At 39.4% G+C, this 23,482-nt stretch overlaps 1 non-coding gene across 1 annotated transcript; it reads right to left on the reverse strand.

Annotated features, from left to right (window-relative positions):
- Window positions 1-2,616: 2,616 nt before the first annotated feature.
- Window positions 2,617-2,746, reverse strand: LOC125112289 (small nucleolar RNA SNORA11). The gene has a single exon (XR_007131087.1). It is a non-coding gene; the product is annotated as a small nucleolar RNA SNORA11 (small nucleolar RNA).
- Between the last annotated feature and the right edge of the window lie 20,736 nt (window positions 2,747-23,482).

The following is a 23,482-nucleotide window of genomic DNA, read 5'->3' on the forward strand; positions in this document are numbered from 1 at the left end:
TTCCCATGTCAAAATGAAGTGGACCTACTTGCTAAATACCTTTTTTTTTAATGTGAGATTTCCTAAGAAACTATGCACGCCAAACAAAACATATCTACAGGTCGGATAACACAGTCTGACTTCTGATCTAGAAAAGAAGTGGCTTAGTTTGGTTAAGGAAGCTTTTGAGAGTTTTGTTTTTTGGTTTACTTCCAACCCTACTGTTGTTAATTGCTGTAATAGATATATGCTAAGCAACTATATGCAAACTTGTAACCATAATAAAAGTGTGTTAGCAGTACTTAGAGCTGTTGTCCTGGAATCTGATTTTCTCTGTGTATGATTCCTTCACTATTCCTGAGCTGAAATACATTGTTGCTCTGCATGTTACTATCCTCTGGCCTTTTCCAGGTTCCTGACCCTTTTGGATAAAGGTGCTTGTGCTTTATGAAACCCTGTATTAGCCTTAGAAAAATCTCCTCTACCCTTCTGGCGTGGACATCTCAAAGTCCAACATCTATCATATTGACTTGCTCATCTTTATGTATCTCATGTGAATCATCACTGACTGGTTATAAAGCATGGTTCTATGCTTTAGGAAAGCCTGACCTTTTCAACTCTCATGTTGTCAGTTCTAATTTAGTCCGCACTCAGTACAGGAGCCAACAAACTTGCTTTGTAAAGAGCCAGGTAGTAAATATTTTAGGTCGCCTCTTGGTAGCAGCTACTGCTTGCAGCACAAAAGCAGCCATAGACAGTATATAAAATGAATAGGCATGGCTCTGTTCCAATAAAACTATAAAAACAGACAGGATAGATTGGGCCTGCAGGGTATAGTTTGCTGACGCTTGCTCTAGGATTTTGATTTCTACCATTATACCATCTAAAAAGATAGTTGAACATCTCTTCCATGCTTCCTTCGCTGCTGCTGCTGCTTCAGTCACATGGCTTCCTCTGGGTTTCCTGATAATGCCCAGTCCTCCTTCAGACCCTTCACCCAGGCTCTTTCCCTGCCTGAAATGCTTCCTCCCTCCTACCCCCATCTCATTTCTCTTGAAGATTTCATTATAGGCCTTCCTTGACCATTGAATTTAAACTGGGTCTCTTTACATTATTCCCTGCCACAACGTTCTCTTTCTTTCACAGCATTTGTCACAGTTTGTAATTATTTTACAATTATTTCCTTAGTTTTTATCGTCTGTCTCTGTTGGGCAGCACCCCACAGGCCTACAGGCTCTGAGCTTGCCCAGCTTCAAGAACAAAGAAACAGAGACATCACTGGTTTAATGGATGAGAGTGTCTTACCTATCTGAAGCAAGGTCCTGGAGTGCCACCCCACCGTATGCTGAGGACAGCAGGCAGGGGCAGTCTTTGCTCATGGGGGAAGAAGAGGTTGTTGCTTGCGGTGGGGGGGACTTGACATTAGGTTGGCTCATCAGTTACCAGGGAAACTAGCAGAGGGTCCTGCCCTCACCACCCCTTTGATAAGAACCATCCCTAGGTGGGGCCTGGGACAGGTAGGAAGGTCAGTTATGTGAGTAGGGTGTAAGCAAAGCAAGCACTGGTCATTGAGGGGATGTAGAGGGACCAAGAGAAAAGCCATCTTGAGTGGCCTGACCATACAGACTCCTTAAGTAAAGAGCTCCATGGAGACAGGAACCATATCTTTCTTCTTTTTTTTTTTTCTTTTCTTTCTTTTTTTTCTTTTTGGGGTTAACTTGTGCTTTTATTTGTCAATATAACTTAACTACAATGGCCGGCAAACTTATTTGTTCTAAAATATATATTTTAGAAGTTTTCTTGTGGCACGGTGGGTTAAGGATCTGGCATTATCACTTCAGAGGCTCAAGTCGCTGCTGTGGCACAGGTTCAGTCCCTGGCCCAGGAACTTTAACATGCCATGAGAGTGGCCAAAAAATAGTAAGTAAATAAATAAGTAATATGTTTTACATCACAGTCCAACAAACACATATATAATATGAATACATATGTATAAGTGAAACAAAGTTTTGCCAAAGATGTCTACGTTGAGTTTTTTGTTTTTTTTTTAATTTTAAGACTTTTTTTTTCTTAAAGCAGTTTTGGATTTTCAACAGAATTGACATGAAAGTACAGAAATTCCCCATATACCTGACTCCCCACACATGTATAGCCATTATTAACATCCTTCGCTAGAGTAGTACTTTTTTTTTAACCACGGGTGGACTACACTGACACATCGTAATCACCAAAGTCCACAGTTCACCTTAGGGTTCACTTTAATGAAGTAGATAAAGTGCACATTCAGTGGGTTTGGACAGAAGTGTAACGATGTATCCACATCATTTCAATGTCATAAAAAGTATTTTCATTGCTCTGAAAAACTTCTGTACTCTATGTATTCATCTTCTCTCTCCTAAACTTAAAACCACTGATCCTTTTATTATCTCCATAGTTTTTGCCTTCTCCAGAATGACATATAATTGAAATCTGTTTTTCTTTTTTCCTTGAAAAGAGATATTTAAAGCTTTTATAAGACGATATGTGACCCACCCATTCATGGACCAGACTCCCCCACTAAATGCTGCAGCTTTTCTTCCAGTACTGTTCCCTGTCCCACTGGTCCTGCCCAGCAGCCATGTCGATGTGCAAGGGGATGCATGTTAGACATTTGTTCATAGGAAGGCCACAAGTTTTATGCCCCTTTGTACAATGAACCCAGATTCCTTTTGTGTATGTTATCAACAGAGGAGCCATTTTTTCATGCCCCTTGCTCCGAGCACACCCCAAGGAACCATATCTTTCTTATTCATCAATGTATCATTGGAATCCAGCAAAATGCCTTTTATACACTGAGCATTCACCAATTGTTTATTGAATGGATAAATCAATTAACGAGTCAGCCTGAATTTTGATTAGCCAATTAAGTTGTTTTCACAAGAAAATAATAGTCTTACAATGATCCGGTAGTATACCTACAGAAAATTCAAAGGTTTAGTTATACCTGTGCATTTCAGTCATAATAACTGTTCCTTAATATATTAGTTTCGCTCCTTCTTAATATATTAGTACACTGATGCAATGAAAACTCATACAACTCAGAATGCCTTTCTGTAACTCTTACAAAGTGCAGAATAGCCGTAGCTGTAGATCTGAATAAGTGAAAAACTGCCAAGTTTATAGCATGAGATTTTATGGGTGATATGCCTCATATAGGGACAGTCAGGGGTATTAAAAAACAAACAAAAAAAAAACTGACCTAATCTTGTCCTTTAGGAAGAAATGTCTCTTTGGATAATAGAGTATAGTGACAGGAGTATGAGGGTCAATTTTGATTCTTCAGTAGCTATCTTCAGAATCTTGGAGTTAAGCAACTCTGGGTAAACTTCAAAAGAGCTCTGTTAAACTGGAACAAAATATAAAGCAATGCATCCATCCACATCTAATCTGTTAAAAGAACTACTGGAATTAGCTATAGGTAAGGGAATTTATGAAGCTGCATAACATATAGTATTGCCCTTTCTGTTGACAGATAAGATTCCTGTTAAGTTTGAATCCATGTATACATACATGACAAGAGAACCCTCTGAACCTTAGATTCACCATTGATTTCTCTGGCATCCATCAACACTGGGCTCTGTGATGATTATATAAGTCCTTCACCCTGGTTATAATCATTCTTAAATTTAGGAAGTAGAAAAGAACCTCTTTGAGGTCCCAGAATTGAGATATATTATATAAGTAGAGGTATTGCATACAGGAATAATTAAAGTAACTCTGGTTAAAAAAAGGACAATTAATTATTATGAGATTGGTTTTTAAGAAAAAGTTAAAGTATCCAAATAACATTTGTTTACCCATATAGTATCTAACATAAATTTTTTTTTAAATAAATAAAGAATGGATGTGGGGACACCAGGAGAGAATTTTCTGTCAAATTCACCTGGCACTATTAGTTTGTTTGGCCATCTCAGAAACATTTGACTCATCTGTCAGTTCCTTCTCACAATATTTTATAGGATCCTCCGCTAGAGACTCTCAAGTTTCACTTCAAGGGCCTTTTTTTCCCCCTCACATTATTCTTTTTCCTGGACAACCTTGAAAATGCCCATAACTTCAATTAATTGTTTTTTAATAGTGAAAACTCCTCACTGTACATTTCTAAAACTGACTATTCCTGTCTGTATGTGTCCTAACCTCCCAGCATCTTCAAAGATATATCAAAAGCACATCAAAGTCAATATGTCTGTGACAGAGATGGCTAGTAACTGTTTTCCCTTTTTTCCTTACTAACCAAATCTTTATTTCATTCAGGTGCATTGTGTGTAGGTAAATAAAATAAATAAAATAAAATAAAATAAAACAGAACAAATAAAACATAGACTGTCCTACCTCCCTTATTCCTAGGGATGGCAGTGATGTCATGGAAGTCTTTGGGTGAGGCCTTCAGAACAGCTCCTTTGAGGGTGGGAGGGGGCACTTAGCCTATTTGCCCTTCCTCCCTTCTCTCTAGACTGCCTGGAATTTGGATAAGGGGGAAAAAGAATGAGCCTTAAATATCATGATTGAAACTTTCAGCCCATATCTTTCTTTTATACTTTTTTTTTAATGGCCGCATCCACAGCATATGGAAGTTCTCAGGCAAGGGATTGAATCCAAGCTGTATCTGTAACCTGTGCCGCAGCTACAGCAATACCAGATCCTTTAACTCACTGTGCTGGGCTGGGGATCCAGCCGCACCTCTGCAGTGGCCCAGGCTGCTGCATTTGGATTTTTAAGCCACTGCACCACAGCAGGAACGCCAGCCCATATTTTTCTTAATCAGCATTACAGGTGAGTTGCTCTTTCACCTTTTAACCGTTAATATCATTTTACAGTAAATATGGCCTAACTGCTTGCCCAGCCACAATATTCTTCCCAGTTAGAATATGTACTCAAATTTGGGGCAAGTTGAAAATTGCAGGTGAGGGAGCAACCACTATTTTAAAGGCTTTGTGGGAGAGCTAGCAGCAACCACAATGCAGGAAGAAGGTAGAAAAAGTAAAAGGGGCCAAAGAGAGTAAATAGGAACCACCCATAATTCTCTTGGGGGATTAATTTTGCTGCCAGAATTTTGTATGGAAAGACATCAGATCATTTTGATACTTAAGAAAGGAATAGTAAGCCTATAAAATGTGTGACAGGAGCCTTACTCAAGGTTGTAAATCTCTAAAAAGAAAAACATATTTCATAGTTTTAGTTCTCTGGAGAGAGGGAAGTATTTTAGCTAAGAATTAATGGGTAAAGTATGTATTATAACATCAAAACCCAAGTGTAGTAAGGAGGTATAAAGAAAAATGATAAACTCATAGAATTTCTGGATTGAAAAACCCAACCCTGTACCCAATTTTTGAATTTATTTTGCCACTTACACTTTGTTCTTGAACAGGAAACTTCACCTCCAGTATAGCTGTTCTCTGATTCATAGTTTCAACCACACTATCAGACCATTATTGTGGGTAGGGGGATAATGTTTGCTGAGTGCTTTGTGTAACCTTTCAGTTTGTGGACATTTCACTTCCACTTCATCTCATGCTTTGAAAATCCTTACAATGTATTTTTTAAAACTGACCTGTAATTCCATGCTCATTCTGATGCTAAACTAGTTTTCTTTCTAATATATTCTATCTTGCAAGAGGAAGCAGAAATCTAAAGTGTCAAAATTTTAAATTTAAATATTGGTCAGACCTTTTTAGAAATTTCAGTTAATTAAATTATGTTCAGAAAATATACATTCAGAAAAGATGCAGTGCTTATTAGGGCACTGGTAGACACAAGTTCTTTTATCACTAGAAAAGACCAGGCCAAGAGTATTTTTAGGGGAGGGAGTGAGAATGGGAGAGTGTAGGCACAGACAGACCTACGTAAACAGTGTCTTGAACTTCTAAAGACATTTTATAATTTAGTTACCCAAAGAAAGTCTGGTTAACCTGAACATCCTAACAGATTCTGAGAGGGGATAATCCACAGAGGAGCAGTTTTGTGCAAAACTGAATATGCAAAACTACTACACACATGAGTAGAGTCAAACTATGAGTGTCACAAAGTTATCATTTCGCAAAGGTTTTTTAGTTTCACAGATTCTACTTCTATATACCATTAGATTGAAAAACAGGTGTATAACTAAAACAGCTAAGCTAAAAAACCATCAAATAAATATTCACTTTTTAAGTTAACTTTTAAAATCTAACCCAAACTCTGTCTGTTTACATTGTAATTTCTATTTTTAGAACTTTAATCCTAGTCATTTCCCTGTTTAATCCCTATATTTGATTTCAATGAGTAGAAAATACAAAATTCTAGAAAAATGTCACTGAGAGTTTTACATCTATTAGTGAAAGAGGACATAAAAGGGGATACAAATCAGGTGCCTGAAAACCTTGAATCAAATCATGAAACCTGGGGTCAGGATTTGCCGCATCCAACCTCGCTAGCAAAGATGGGCTGGTCCAGTTGCCAAGCAAAGAGGGTAAGCTTTCTTTGTTCAGAGTTCTTATAACCTTGGGTGGTGTTTGCCCTGAAGTCTTAATCTTACCATCTAAGTTTACAGATACTACCAGTGTACCTTGCCCATCACCTTGATCTAGGTCAAAAGTATGAGTAGTGTGGACCTTCAGTGATTTTCAGCTTCTTCATAGTGGTCCGTACATGGGCATAGGTATTAGAGGCATTCAGTCTTTGATGATGATACCAAGTGAAGTGCTTCTGTGATTATCATAGCAAGCCTAAAATAATGCAACATCGATATAAATTATAGGTATGGTATCATAATGTGGTATGCTTGTAAATGAGTAACTAACTCAGTCTAGGTGTTAAATAACACTTCTCATGCCCCAGGTAAAGGCATTAAGCAGGAAAACACAAATGGTTTAGTGGCAGATGATACAGAATTTTTTGTGTATGTGAAGGACATCATTATTTTTATTTCTATGGACAAGCTAATGTCTATGACCACTCTATGACTAACTGAAAACAAATCATATTTACGTGAATTTATATTGCCTCTCTCCCCCAACATTCTTTCCTGTTTATAATGACGTGTTTAGTAATTTTTTTTAAATGTGCTAATTAATGGTACTGTTTTCTGTAGTTTCTTTATTCCTTGATATTCCACCTCTTATGCTAGAGGTGCTGCCCTACTTATGGATGTCCTTCCCTTTTTTTGTCTTTTTTTAGAGCTAAACACGCAGCATATGGAGGTTCCCCATATCGGAGCTACATCTGCCCATCTTCACCACAGCTCACAGCAATGCTGGATCCTTAACCCACTGAGTGAGGCCAGGGATCGAACCCGCAACCTCATGGTTCCTAGTCGGATTTGTTTCTGCTGCGCCACGACACAACAGAAACTCCCTTCTTCCCTTTATCTTCAATTATTAGATATTTGCTTTTTCTTATTTTCCATATACCTTAAGCATTTAGTCAGTAAATACTTATAAAGCACCCACATGGTGCCTGGCAGTAGACTAATTGCTGGGAATATAGTGATAGACAAGGCAGACATGTTCTTCTCCTCATGTAGCATTTACTCTCTAGTCACAGTTTGTGTTTCCAGATAAGCTTTTCATTAGTACTTTTGTTATTCAGTACTGTCATTTCAGGAGTTCCCATCATGGCTCAGTAGTGGTGAACCCAACTAGTATCAATGAAGACATGGGTTTAATCCCTGGCTTCATTCAGTCGGTTAAGGATCAGCTGTTGCCTGAGCTGTGGTGTAAGTTGCAGACACGGCTCTAATCTGGTGTTGCTGTGGCTGTGGTGTAGGCCAGCAGCTACAGCTTTTATTCAGCCCTAGCCTGGGAACTTCCATATTCTGCAGTGAGGCCCTAAAAAGACCAAGAAAAAAAAAAAAAGACTTGTCATTTCACTTTCACTTCTTACTCATTTATTTGTACGACAAAGGGTATTGAGTGTCTGTAGTGTACCAAGCACTGTGTGATGATATAATTAAGATAGATGTGAACAGATAAATCATAGCACTGTGGTTAAAATAATGCAGTAATAGTGTGAACTATATACAATGAAAATACAAAAAGCAAATCAACAACTCTAGCTGGAGAAATGAGGAAAAGCATACCAGAGAAGATGATATTTGAGTTGAATTTTTAAAGATTAGAAGGAAAAATGATGGAAAAAGAATTCTGCAGCTGAAGAAAGAGCATTTGGAAAAAGATAGGTAATAATGACATGTTTAATGTGGTTTTCTTTGTGAGTTCATTGTAGTTCAAGTAAAAGGGGCACGAAGTGCCATAAAAGGAGAGACATCTCTAAAATGGACTAGAGCCAGATTATAGGAAGGTGTTGGTCATGATAGTCTGGGCATGCTGAAGACTAACTGCACGTGTTTTAGTTTGAGCTTAATGAGGAAGAATGAAACTTGTTCACCTAAGTGTGTTTCACTTCCTGCTAGTTGCTCCTGACTCACCCATTATTGCTTCCCAACTCTTAACAATACTTCTCCAGGCCGTGCCTTTTAATTCTCCATGCAGTGTTTAAATGCTATTTCAGTTATCACAGATTTTCTACAAACTGAAGAATATTAGGAAAAATTACATGTGAAATTAGATTTACCTTAGCTCTTACTAAAGTGTTGTTGGAATTTAAACATCATATTCATTTTATATAACTCATCTCTATTTATTTTTTTTAATTTTTTTTTGTCTTTTTGTCTTTTGTCTTTTTGTTGTTGTTGTTGTTGCTATTTGGGCCGCTCCCTCGGCATATGGAGGTTCCCAGGCTAGGGGTTGAATCGGAGCTGTAGCCACCGGCCTATGCCAGAGCCACAGCAACGCGGGATCCGAGCCACATCTGCAACCTACACCACAGCTCACGGCAACGCCGGATCGTTAACCCACTGAGCAAGGGCAGGGACTGAACCCGTAACCTCATGGTTCCTAGTCGGATTCGTTAACCACTGCGCCACGACGGGAACTCCTGAAATATTTTTATATTGCTTACAAAATAATACTTATGTAGCTTCTTCTTGCTTCTTCTCTTGTCTTTAAAAAAATGAGTGTCTTGGAGTTTTCTTGAGGCTCAGCAGGTTAAGGGTCTGGTATTGTCACTACAGTGGCTCAGGTTGCTGCATGAGTTTGATCCCTGGCCCAAATTTCCACATGCCTCGGTCACAGCTTTCAAACAAAGAACAAAACTGAAAAAAAAGCAAAAAGAGTGTCTCTTTTGAAGAGATTTTTACCATACACAAAGATGCAAAATCAAGTCCAGTCTGTGACCAACATAGCATTCTGTGACCTACCTACATCCACTTGGTCAGGAATATAATGTCCAGGAAGTTCCTGTTGTGGCTCAGCGGTAACAAACCCGATGAGTTTCCATGAGGACACAGGTTTGATCCCTGGCCTCACTCAGTGGGTTAAGGATCCAGCCTTGCTGTGAGCTGTGGTGTAGGCTGCAGATGCAGCTCAGATGTAGCATTGCTGTGTCTCTGGTGTAGGTCAGTGGCTACAGCATCAATTCGACCCCTAACCTGGAAATGGAAATATGCCGTGGGTGCAGCCCTAAAAAGACAAAAACAAAAAAAAGACTAAAATGTCCACTGTTCTCATTAAGAGACTTTCCTTTCTCTGCTTTTACCCCTGTTCGTTCAATAGTTTGTGTGTTTGCTCTATTCATTTAAAGATACCTTTGAACTCTAATAAACTCAAAAACCTGTTTGTCCAGTTTAGTATATGATCATTTTTCCCTCACCCATGACTTATATTTCTGTAAGCTGATATTTGTATTTATGTACTTTTTATATGCGTAGATTATTATAAAAAGTAATACCATATGGAGGGGGGTAGTAGAAGTGACTTAGAGATTTTGCATTCATGGCACTTATTAGATGGCTTGTTTTTTTAAGATTAAGGTAGCTCGGGTGGCCAATCTGATAGTCCATAAATCACAATTTAGAGACTTTTCTATCTTTTTTTCTGAAAAGTATATAAAAGGATATAAATAACAGGCTATTCAGATAATTGGTCATTAGTGAATCTTTTCAACAAAAATATAATCAGGGTCTTTATTCTTTTAGCAGATGTTTATTTAGCCCACACCATATGCTAACAGTCATTATTCTAAGTTTTAGGTATACAGTGGCAAACTAAACATAATCCCAGCCTTATGGAATATATATATTACACAAAAAACTATGTATATAGTTATAGATATAAACTATATATATCCTGATATGAGTTATGAAGAAAATAAATGGACTTCTAAAGCAGGAGTAGAAAAAACTGCTTTAAATAGAACAGTCAGAAAAGAAATGGATGTGAAAAGAAAAGCATTCCAGGTAGAGAGTAGCTTGTTCAAGAGCCACGAGACAGGAGGGAGCTGGGAGCTGGGCTTTCTCAAAGAATAAGAAGGACATTAAGTTCCATGAGGAAAATAATTTTTTCTTTTGTGTAGAACAATGTGTTTTAAATAATGGGCCCATAGAAATATTTGTGTATGACTGAATCAATATCTGTTTACCTAAGATACAGTGAGTACAAGCTGAAGTTGGAAAAGGAGGCAAACCTTGTTTAAAAAAAAAAAAGAAAAAAAACTTAAGGATCTAATTTACACTTTATAAAGATCACTCACAACTGTGAAAAATTTTTTGGTGGGGAGCAGAAATAGAAGGGAAACCTGGATTCAGTAGAGAGAGGTGGAGACAGGTAGACCCAAAAAAATCATTAAATAACTGTATGTTAGAGCCAAGGTCGTAGTTTAACTTCCTATCCATTTCACCTCTTTAACAGCTTTAGCAAAGTGAATATATCTGATTTATCTTTGTAATCCTAGGACTACCACAGCTTCTCAACCCTCAGATCAAGCCTGAAAAGAAATTAACCTTTGGCTAGAATTTAGTCAAGCCCTTGAAGAAAGTAATTTCAGAGTTTCCCCTGAGTCTTTGTATTATTGAAGGAGTGACCACAGTAAATGGGGGTACAAGGAAGATCAGGAATGTGACTTATGAGTTCCCATTGTGGCGCAGTGGGTAAGATCCTAACATAGTGTCCTTGAAGATGTGGGTTCTATCCCTAGCCTTGCTCAGTGAGTTAAGGATTGCGGTTCTGGCTTTGCTGTGGCCGTGGTGTAGGCCTGCAGCTGCAGCTCTCGTTTGACCCCTAGCCCCGGGAATTTTCATATGCCACAGGTGCAGCCCTAAAAAGAAAAAAGAAGAATGTAGATTATTCTACAGGATAACTGACTGGTCTTGTAAAAAGGGGGGTGGGGGGAAGGCAGAGAAACATTCTGGTTATTTGCTGCTGTGTAACAAATTATGCCCAGTGAGTACCTATTTTGAAGAGATTTTACCACCCATACAGAAGCAAAACAAGGGAAAGTCATTTTTAAAATATTGTTATTGCTGGGAGTTCCCTTCATGGCTCAGCAGAAACAAATCTGACTAGCGTCCACAAGGACACAGGTTCCATCCCTGGCCTTGCTCAGTGTGTTAAAGGATCCAGGGTTGTAGTGAGCTGTGGTGTAGCTCGCAGACATTGCTCAGATCTGACGTTGCTGTGGCCGTGATGTAGGCCGGCAGCTACAGCTCCAATTAGACCCCTAGCCTGGGAAACTTCATTTGCCATGGGTATGGCCCTAAAAAAAAGACCAAGAAAAAGTATTGTTATGGCTAAATAAACTCAACTTAAACTCATGATTATTCCTGGAGAAGGGTTGCCCCACTCACACCTCCTTTGGCACTATTGTGAGGGGATAGCTTCTTTTGTGGAGACTCTACCCATTGTTCTAGGCTGTGTCCAGCAGAATGAGCTTAGGGACTGGCAGAGAGGTGTTTGGGAAGCTAAGGAGTGAAATTGCTTGCTTAATGTCAGAGAGATATTAAGAAAAAAGCTCTTTTTTCAACATACACCAAAAATAACCTTGAGTGGAGCTGTGAGGCTGATGGTGGTTTTATAAAATTGATCATTGCTTAGGTTCTCAGTGAATGGGGATTTGCTGCCTCACAAAGTAGTCTGTTCTACTTTTGAATTGCCCTACTTGTTAGGTAGTTATTTCTTTCACTGAGCCAAACATTTTTCCCCTTTTATTCCCACCCACTGTATGTAGTTTTACTCTAGAACTGTAGCAAATAAGACTAATTCCTTTTGTTGGAATTTTAAGATTTGATTTGTTTTGGAATGGCTGTCTGGACCACTTTTAGTCTTTTAATCTGTTGCAAGAGAAAATGAAGTAGTAGCAAGGTTAAATTTATTTGATGCAGTAGACAAAGTGGCCCATGTGAAGGCAAATTTTGTCTTAAGATTTGCCAGTAACTACAGCCTTTATAATGCGACAGTTTAGCCTGCACCTGTGTAACTGCCACATTTATCTCCTGGATTTTAAAGGAACTGCAGCTCTAGGTGGGCAGCCTCTGCTGGAGTAATAATAACTAAAATAATTTAAAGTCAGAGCATTGCCCTATTCCCTTCCCCCTCCCCCATTCCTAAGCCATCCATATAACTGGATAGTATCAAAATCCTTCTTTTTGAGTTCTGAGACTCTCATTCTCTGACTACCTTGCTCTTGGTATAACCTGTTGCTTCCCATTCCTGAGAGACTGCCGGGTTCTGCAGAAAGGAGTGACTGTCCCCTCAGCCACACTCTGAATATTCTATACTGCACTGTCTCTTGCCCTCTTTCTTCAGTAACTGTTCCTTGGCCAGTTTTCCTTCTTCCAGAATTTTCATCTCTTAGCCATGGATCGCCTCTGCTATTCTTTTCATGTTGTGGTTCTACAAATGTTTTATTATCATTGTATTAGACCTTCTTTGGGGAGAAGAGATAAATGTGCATTGTCAGCCAACCTGAGCCAGAATTGTACTTAAAATCATATTTAATATAAATAAATCACATTCCAGTAATTTTTTTAAACGATTTGGTGACTTTTGGTATATTCAGAAAGTTGTGTAACCATAGCCACAATCTAATTGCAGAACATTTTCATCACCCTAGAGAAACCACATGCCTTTAGCAGTCACCCCCACCTTCTCCACTTTCCTCTCAGCCCTAGTCACTCACTAATCTATCTCTATAGATTTGTCATTATTGCCATTTGTAGAGGGGACAGGTACAGGAGGGCAGAAAGGGGGGCTCTGAAATGGAGATAAATTTCTTCTTCTAATCTCTTTTTATGTGCCATCCCAGAATTTGAAGTTAAACCTCCTTGCTTCTTTGAAGATTTTCTTCCCAAGATTTCCATCTGATCTCAAAAAATATTCACCTGCAATATCTATAAACATGTATATACCTATACGTCTGTATAGATAGGTATGTATACCTAAATTTAATCTTATTTCAAAACTGTAATCTTATTTCTTGGGGATGAGTTACCCTAGTGCACACGCACGCACACACACATACCTTGCCCTGAGTGGTTATTTCAAAGACTTCTTGTCTAAACTGACAGTGAAGGACATCATGCCTCAGACACTTTTCTCTAATTCCCTAATATATAGGTTTTTCAGATCAGGCTGCCATACCTACATCTTGCAGATTTTAAGTAAGCTACCCAAAATACTAGGTGACAGAGAAGGATGGGAGACAGATGACCTAGAGGGAACGCACCTCTTTGCCATGTGCACAACCACAACTGAACACGGGAAGACACAGAGGAATGGCAGGTCAGTGTGGGAAGGCTCTTTAGTGGGTACTTTCCCAATCAGGGCATCTGGGCCTCTCGAGTGTCCCCACCTCTCAGGAGTGGTCTTCTGTGATGTATAAGCTTCCCATAGCCACTATTGGCTGTTGGGAGTGCCTTGATGACCAAACAAAGAATAGGTATGATTCTTTTCATTGTCCTGGGGAAAGGTATATATACAGAGGTCAGGCCTGGCAGACAAGTAGACAACTGAGAGGCTTCAACATGGCAAAAGTGACCGAGAAATCATGGCAGCCACAAACCACAAGTACCAAGCGGTGGAAGAAGAGGAAGACCCCCTCTCAGCCTAGATCAAGAGGCAAGGTCAGATGAACCTACCCAAGCTCCTTCTCTTCTTTCCCTTTTAGGCCCTCTATCCCCACCATTTACTCCCAGATAATCCTATCCCATCCTGGCACAAACCTCCTCCTTAGCTCCCTCCTTTCCACCTTCCTCCCTTTTTTTTTCCAACCAGTGACCTCTGGGCTCACCTTGTTGCCTTAACAGGTGAGGAAGATATATAAGAAGGTAAAAAGACCACTCCATGTGTGTTCAAGGAAAAAATACTCTCCTAAAGTTATAACTACTTCAAGAAGGCAGAAGAGAGCCAGAAGGGCCAACAAGTTTGAGACAATCCCGTAGACTGGGCCAAAAGCAGCCAGGCCAGGCCCAGTGGCCCCTGCAGAATCAAACCACTCTGAAATAAGACCCAAGCAAACAACACCTGCAGAGCAAGCTTCAGAGACCTCAGACAATCTGCTGTATCTAGAGTCCTGGCTGTGGAGAAATGACCAACAGCATAGACTGGCTTAGACACTAATGTGGAACATGGAATGCAAATGGTGGTTATTAAAATCAGCAAGGTGTGAGAAGCCCCTTGAAAAAATAAAATTAGGCACTCTGCATAGAAATGAATTGTGTTGTGTTGGTGGTGTTTGAGATTGTTCCTCAAAATGTGAAAAACAGAGGAGCTTAGCATCTTTGGTCCTCCCATATCCATCTGAGGAGAAAATGTACATTCAGCTCTCCGAGAGTGGCAAATATCCTTTCCACTAGGTTCCCTGGCTCTGGCAGACCAGTTTCCCATTTCTGTTCTTTTTAGTCAACACTCATTTTAAGTGAATGAAGTCAGCAGGACACAGAAGTGCCAGGTACCCTCTGAGGTTTAAAGGCAATGGATAAGGGAAAAAGAAAGAACAAAGAGAAAGCTCTGACTTTCCCAGTCATAAGGCAAAACTGACTTGGAATAATTCACATTGAGTCGAAGGCCTCTGAGCGTCAATGGCTCTCTCATCCTTTGTTGACCTTGTGGTGAGTTTTGTAACGGAGGGCTGGGCAGCACTAGGCCCAGCGATCAGTAGGTGATAATTATGCAGCCATATCGAGCAGAGGTCTCACCACATACTCATCTTTCATCTGATTCTGCCTACCTTCCCCAGTCTCATACCCCCCCCACCCTACCCACATCAATCATTCCTCCCATTTAAAGTCCAGAATGGAGTGCTCACTCACAGTACCCCCCAGAGGCTAAAAAGTTCCAAAGTCCATTTTTTTCAGATTAGAACAATGATCCTCAAAAATGTCTCTAAAAAAAATTTGAAAAACTGCACCTCCTTTTACAATTTTAAGTTCACATTCAAAATTTTTATCATGAGTTTAAATATTTACTAAGGATATAATTCCTAATTTATTGTAAATATTGCTGTTAAAAATAAAACGCTTACATCAGTCTTTTTTAAATTTACACTCTGATGTATGTTTTTGCCTAGATAAATTCCACCTCAGTTTGCTGTGAAATTAGACTGGAGAGGTGCCACCAAACAGGGTTATTATTTGGCCTGTATTTTTTTCTCAAAGCTTTGAATCTGCTCGAGTATTTGAACAAGCACATGGTTAAGACACAATTCTTTGCCCTGCCATATGAATGAGATGATTTTTTTCTGTGTTTTTTAAAGGGTGCTATTGGGAGTTCCTTTGTGGTGCAGTGGGTTAAAGATCTGGTATTTTCACTACAGCAGCCCAGGTCACTGCTGTGGCTTGGGTTCAATCTCTGGCCTAGGAACTTCCAAATACTACAGATGTGGCCAAAAAAATAAAGAAATAAAGGCTGCTATTATGTGATCCTGGCCTGAACCATGAGAACAGGTGCCCTTCTGACCCCTGTGCACTCTGTGCCTACAGGACATGTTAGCTGCAGGCTGCACCCGAGCAGTGGGGCCAGTGAACTGATTGTACGCAGTTGTTGAAGAGTGTCCACTTAAAAACCACATGTGTGCAGATGTTAGAGCATTTTTTTTTAATAGGAATATCTTGAACATATTTTGCTAGTGAAAAATAAAAGACAGGTCTGTTTCTATAGATTTGCTGAAATTAAATATACTTATGGTGGAGTTCCCGTCATGGCACAGTGGTTAACGAATCCGACTAGGAACCATGGGGTTGTGGGTTCAATCCCTGACCTTGCTCATTGGGTTAAGGATCCTGTGTTGCTGTGGCTCTGGCGTAGGCTGGTGGCTACAGCTCCAATTAGACCCCTAGCCTGGGAACCTCCATATGCCATGGGAGCAGCCCTAGAAAAGGCGAAAAGACAAAAAAACAAAACAACAACAAAAAACGTATGGCATAACACTGAAAATAGTCTCCTATGTCAGCTTTTGGCTCTTTGACTTTTTTGTAACACTTTTTTTTTTTTTGCTTTTTATGTCCGCACCTGCGGCATATGGAGGTTCCCAGGCTAGGGATTAAATGAATCGGAGCTACAGCTGCCGGCCTGTGCCACAGCCACAGCAACGTGGGATCCAAGCCACGTCTGCAACCTACACCACAGTTCATGGCAATGCTGGGTCCTTAACCCACTGATCAAAGCTAGGGATCAAACTCACATCCTCATGGATCCTAGCTGGGTTCATTAACCCCTGAGCCATGAAGGGAACTCCCATTTCTTTGACGTTCTATTAAATTTAAAATACATTCCTGGATTAAAGACCTAAATATAAGACCAGAAAACTGGACAACCACATGTGAAAGAATGAAATTAGAACACTTCCTAACACCATACACAAAAATAAACTCAAAATGGATTAAAAACCTAAATATAAGACCAGATACTATAAAACTCTTACAAGAAAACATAGGCCGAACACCCTCTGACATAAAGCACAGCAATATCTTCTCAGATCCACCTCCTAGAGTAATTACAATAAAAACAAAAACAAACAAATAGGACTTAATTAAACTTAAAAGTCTCTGCACAGCAAAGGAAACCCTTAGCAAAACAAAAAGACGACCCACAGAATGGGAGAAAATATTTGCAAAGGAAGCAGTTCACAAGGGATTAATCTCCAAAATTTATAAGATACATTCCTTTGTCTCTGGAAAGATAGGTCTACAGAAAACTGATAACATTATTTGTCTCTGGAAAGCAGAACCAAGAAGCCAAAACAAGAATGAGAGAGGAACTTCTACTGTATATCCTCTTGCACCTTTTGCTTTTTGTTTGTTTGTATGGTTTTTGTTTGTTTTTTGGTTGCCTGTCAGTGTGGAGTTCCAGGCCAGGAATCAGATCTGAGCCGAAGTTGCAACCAGCCAAGAATTGAACCTGTGTTCTGGCACTGCAGAGATGCTGTTAATCCTCTCACACCACAGTGGGAACTCCTTGTGGTTTTTTGTTTTGGTGGTGGTGGTGGTGGTGGTGTTTATGGGTTTTTTTGGGGTTTTGTTTTTGTTTTTGTTTTTTGGCCACACCTGCAACATGTGGAAGTTCCCAGGCCAGGGGTTGAACCTGTGCCAGAGTAGCAATCTGAGTCACTGCAATAACAACACACTGGACCCTTAACCTGGATCCTTAACCCCCTGTGCCACAGGGGAATTCCCCTCTTGCATCTTTTGAATTTTAAGCCATGTGAATGCATTGCATATTCATATTTTAAATCTAATTTTAAAAATAAAGAGTTCCTGCTGTGGCAAAACAGGACTGGCAGTGTCTCTGGAGCTCTGGGACACAGGTTTGATCCCTGGCCCAGACAGTGGATTGAGGATCTGGCACTGCCACAGCTGTGGAGTAAGTTGCAGCTACAGCTCAGATCTGCTTCCTGGCCTGGGAACACCACATGCCACAGGGCAGCCAAAAGAGAAAAAATAAAAAGAGTTAGTTAACTATGTAATAACTTTTTTATTTTATTGGAGTATAGATGACTTACAATTCTGTATTAGTTTCAGGTGTATAGCAAAGTGTATAATCAGTTATATATATAAATATATCTATTCTTTTTTCCCAAACTATTGAGTAGATTTTCCTCTCCTGTAAATAGGTTCTTCATAATCATATATTTTATTTTATTTTTTCATTTTTTATCTTTTATAGGGCTGTATCCATGGCTTATGGAGGTTCCCAGTCTAGGGGTTCCAACTGGAGCTACAGCTGCCAGCCTACACTGCAGCCACAGCAACACAGAATCTGAGCCACATCTGCAAACTACACCAAAGCTTATAGCAACGCTGGATCCTTAACCCCTGACCGAGGCCAGGGATTGAACCAGAGTCCTCATGGATGCCAGTCGGGTTCAGTAACTGCTGAGCCATGATGGGAACTCCATAATAATCTGTTTTATACAGTAGTGTGTATATGTTATTCCCCCCTCCCAATTCCTCCGTCTTTTCAATGGTTTCACCTATGATAACCATAAGATTGGTTTTGAAATCTGTGAGTTTGTTTTATAAGTTCTTCTGTATCATTTCTATTAGATTCCAAATATAAGTGATACCATATGATACTTGTCTTTCTCTGACTGAATTTGTCCAGTATCATGATCTCTCTGGGTCGATCCATGTTGTTGCAAATGGCATTATATCATTCTTTTTTATGGCCGAATAATATCCCACTGTTTGCGTGTATGTACCACATCTTCTTTATCCATTCCTTGTGATAATTTTTTAAAAAATACTTTCCTTGGAGTTTGACTTGTGGCTTGCTTTAAGAACCTAACAAAGTGTCCACAAGGAACCAAGTTTGATCCCTGGCCTTGCTTAGTGGTTTAAGGATCCCGTGTTGCCATGAGCTGTGGTGTAGGTCAAAGACGCAGCTCAGACCCGAGTTGCTGTGGCTGTGGCATAGGCCAGCAGCTGTAGCTCAGATTAGACCCCTAACATAGGAACCTCCATATGCCGTGGGTGCGGTCCTAAAAAAACCAAAAAAAAAAAAAAAACTGAATGATTACTGCAATAGACACTCATATTAACACTCTTCACCTAGATTTCACCAGTTGTTAAATATGTTACAAATACCATAGCTTTATTTTTTTTGGTCTCTTTTGTTGTTGTTGTTGTTGTTGTTGTTGTTGTTGTTGTTGTTGTTGTTGTTGTTGCTATTTCTTGGGCCGCTCCCGCGGCATATGGAGGGTCCCAGGCTAGGGGCTGAATCGGAGCTGTAGCCGCCAGCCTACACCAGAGCCACAGCAATGCGGGATCCGAGCCGCGTCTGCAACCTACACCACAGCTCACGGCAACGCCGGATCGTTAACCCACTGAGCAAGGGCAGGGACCGAACCCGCAACCTCATGGTTCCTAGTCGGATTCGTTAACCACTGCGCCACGACAGGAACTCCTCTATTCTATTTCTATTTAAGTATAAAATTGAATTTGTTTTAATAATAGTATATGCAAAATTCTAAATTACAGATACCTCCATTCAATTTCTTAAAAGCTTTTTAGTTTGATGTTTTTGTAATATTTAGTCCATACTTCATTGCTCTGTTTTGTGTTCTTAATCCCATGATTTTTAACCTTCTGTGTAACCTAAACTTCAAATTTAGGGACCATCTCTTCACATACTTGTTCTTAATTGTTCATCCTGCCCAAATGGCTTACATTTGACCGAACATGCCCAGTTCTTTTGACAATTTCTCATAGGTCTAACTTCACAAACCTTTAATTAGCTGCTGTTCTCTGAACACTGTCCCTGTTTTTTCTCTTTATACAGCACTGCATGTAAAATTGAATATAGTTTGTTCCAGTTAAGGCCTGGCCAGTGCCAAATAAGGCAAAAGTAATTGCTTTCCTCCTTTTCTCACTTATGCCTCAATACAGTCCTATAAAGCGTTTGTCTCGTATTTCAACATAGAGAAAACTCATCCAGCTTGACACCAACTATAATTATTGGATCTCACTTGGCTTTGTTTCATCTATGGCTGTCTTCACTGGTATTTCCACATGTTTGTTGCAATTCAATAGCATATTAAAAGTTAAATGTTGGAAGTTCCCTTGTGGTGCAGTAGGCTAAGGATCCAGTGCTGCTGCAATTGTGGTTCAGGTCGCAACTGTAGCACAGGTTTGATCCCTGGTCCAGGAACTTCCACATGCTGTGAGCATGGCCAAAATAAAATTTAAACATTAAATCCATAAAAGGATTTCTCCCACGTATTCTCTCTTTAAAGATTATTCCATGAACCGTTGTTATAAATGTGAATTTAGTGCTTGGGGTCTCAAGAACCAAGGCTTGAATAATTCTGAGTATTTCTATAATACAAACTGGAAAGGATTCAGGTGGCTCAATTCCAGGAGAGGTTGCTGAAAACTGCAGAAGCAGCAGGCTACCTTTGCTTTCTTCTATAAGATTACCGTAAGCATTAGAAACCTACTTGGCTAACTTAAGCAATGGAGTATCAGAGGGTTTTTTCAGTATGCTGGAGAACCATGCTTAGAAACTAGCAAACACCAAGAAAAAAGTAGGAATCTCAGCCATGGTCTGAAGAAGAGCATTAGCCTCCACTTGTTGAAACTATTGTTTGGTTCTCCCCTAGTTCTTCAGAGCCCTAAACCCTAGGCACCAATCTTAGGCACTGCGGGGATACTAAAAGCAATAAGACACAATCAGTGCCCTTCAGGACATTACAGTTTAGACAGCAGAGAAAGATATGCAAATAATGAAAACAAAACCAAGTGTTTAACTTGCTATAAGCAAAGTAAAATGTGCTAAAATCAAAGACTGGGGAGGTTCCAGAAACAGAGCTTTTATGCCCTCTACCTGTATTATCAGGGCACATCACCCTTTCAGCCTATCAGTGTGTTTGCCAACCAGGAAACTACACTGAGCCTTGGTTTCCAGAGTTTTGACTGGGGATTCATTACTTAGGAACTAACACTGGCTATATGATTGAACTCCATCTCCAGCCTCCCTCCCCTTTGGAGATCTGGATGACTCAAAGGCCCAATCCTTTAAACAAGATAGGTCTTCAGTAACCAGGCTTATCATGAGCCATGTCATTAGCATAAAATCAGGTATGATCCAGGTGTGATCAAGGGATTCGTGAATAACAAGGACACGCATATCATTCAGAAAACTCCAGAAGCTTTAGAGGCTAGGTAACAGGAGGAATTCAGGGAAAAAACAAAACTTTTTTTTTTTCTTTTTAAGGCTGAACCCACAGCATATGGAAAGCTAGGGCTCGAACTGCAGCTGCAGCTGGTGGCCAATGCCACACCACAGCAACTCGGGGTCCACGCCTCTTCTGCAGCCTACACCACAGCTCACAGCAATGCTGGATCCTTAACCCACTGAGCAAGGCCAGGGATCAAACCCAAGTCCTCATGAATACTAGTCAGGTTTGTTACCACTGAGCCACGATGGGAACTCCCAGAGAAATTCTTTAGTACACAACAGAGTAGAATGAGGAAACTAAGACTTTTTTTTTCATAATAATTATCTAGCCAGTGGTAGGTTAAATAGCAATGACTGTGGGATATTACTTAATACCCAAGAAGTTATGTAACGGTCAAGTTACTTTGGTCTTGAACTTCATACTATCTCTGTACCCCTTTATAGTAATTAATAATTACATCCAGATAAACTCTTATTTCTCTCTATAGAGTTGGAGAACTGAATGCACCCTCTTGCATTTAGCTCATTATTTCTTTTCACAGGGAAGTAGAAATTTGTGATGTTCCTCTTATACTGGTACTATTTTAACATTTTTAGGACACTACTTCAATCATCCTTTAGCTCTTGACATTCTTTTCCAAATTTTTTTTTGCAATCTTTGGTTGATGATATACACTTGACATTTATAAAATACATATTCTAAGAATCATATTCTTAACATTTTTCCATCCTTCCATTTTTCTTTTTCCCCTCCTTTCATGGACCCCTCTCTCCAACTTCAGTACCAGAAATCAGTCTAGTATTAGAATTCTCTTTGGAAGTTAAGATTAATCTATGTCAATTAGGATGCTTTCAACTGCAAGTGAAATGAACACATAAACACACCAATTGGTCTAAATCATAAGGAATTTCACTGGCTAACTAAATTCCCTGGAGCTGGCAATCTGGCTAGCATCTGTAAATCTCATGGGTCCCAAGGTTGAGGGGTCGGTATCTAAACAGAGGATCTGTTAGAAAGGATGAAGAGCAAAATGGACATTGGTGGGCACCCAACATCATCCACTTACCCATTTCAGTACCTGAAATACTGATCTGACAAATTTATAACAAAAACATTTATACATTCGTATGGTACTTAAATTTATACAGCACTTACTTTTCTAGATGCTATGTTATCTCATAGCAGATATATCTGTAAAGCAGATATATGTTATCTCATAGCAGATATATCTGTAAAGCAGATACCTTTATTGTTCTCTTTACATTTCAACTTATTTAAATTAAAAAATAACAGTTCAATCGTCCTCTCACCTCTCTGCCCCCTACCTCTGGCAACCACCAATCTGTTCTGTGTATCCATAAGTTTAGCTTTATATATATATTTTAGATTCTACATGTAAGAAAGATCAAATAGTATTTGTCTTTATCATAATGCCTTAGCGGTCCATCCATGTGGTTGCAGGTGGTGAGATTTCATTTTTTATGGCTGAATAATATTCCATTATATATATATATATATATATACACACACACACACACACACACACACCACATTTATATATATATACCATTATATACCATTATATATATATACCATATATACCATGGTGTATATATATATATACACACACACATGACAATTTTTTTATACATTCATGTATCAATGGACATTTAGGTTGTTTCCATATTTTGGCTATTGGAAATAATGCTGCAGTGAGCAGAGTGCATTTATCTTTTTGAATTAGTTTTTCCATATTTTTGGGTAAATACCCAGAAGTAGAATTGCTGGATCATATGGTAATTTTATTCTTAATTTTTTTTTTTTGGAAGTTCCTGGGCCAGAGATTGAATCTAAGCTGTAGCTGTGGCTATTCCGGATGCTTTAACCCACTGCACTTGGCTGGAGATTGTATCTGTACCTCTGCAGCAACCCAAGCTGCTGCAGTCAGATTCTTAACCCACTGTATCACAGCAGGAACTCTTATTCTTAATTCTGCTTAGGAATCTTCATACTGTTTTCCATAGTGATTGTACCAATTTTCATCCCCCATCAACAGTGCAGAAGTGTTCCCTTTTCTCTCTGTCCTCTCCAGCAGTCACTTCTTGTCTTGTTGATAATAGCCTTTCTAACAGGGATAAGGTGATATTTCATTGTGGTTTTAATATGCATTTCCCTGGTGATTAATTATGTAGAGCATCTTTTCATGTGCCTGCTGACCATTTGTGGGTCTTTGGGGAAATGCCCGTTCATATCTTCTGCCCAATTTTTAATCAGATTATTTTTTTGATATTGAGTTAGATGAGTTCATTATATATTTAGGATACTAAACCTTTATCACATATACTATTTGCAAATATTTTCTCCCATTCAGTTGGTTGCCTTTTTGTTGTGTTGATGGTTTCCTTTGCTGTGCAGAAATTTTTTAGTTTGATGTAGCCCCACTTGTTTATTTTTGCTTTTGATGCTTTTGCTTTAGGCA

Source organism: Phacochoerus africanus, chromosome 11 (assembly GCF_016906955.1).
Source record: "Phacochoerus africanus isolate WHEZ1 chromosome 11, ROS_Pafr_v1, whole genome shotgun sequence".
In the NCBI taxonomy this organism is placed as follows: Eukaryota; Metazoa; Chordata; class Mammalia; order Artiodactyla; family Suidae; genus Phacochoerus; species Phacochoerus africanus.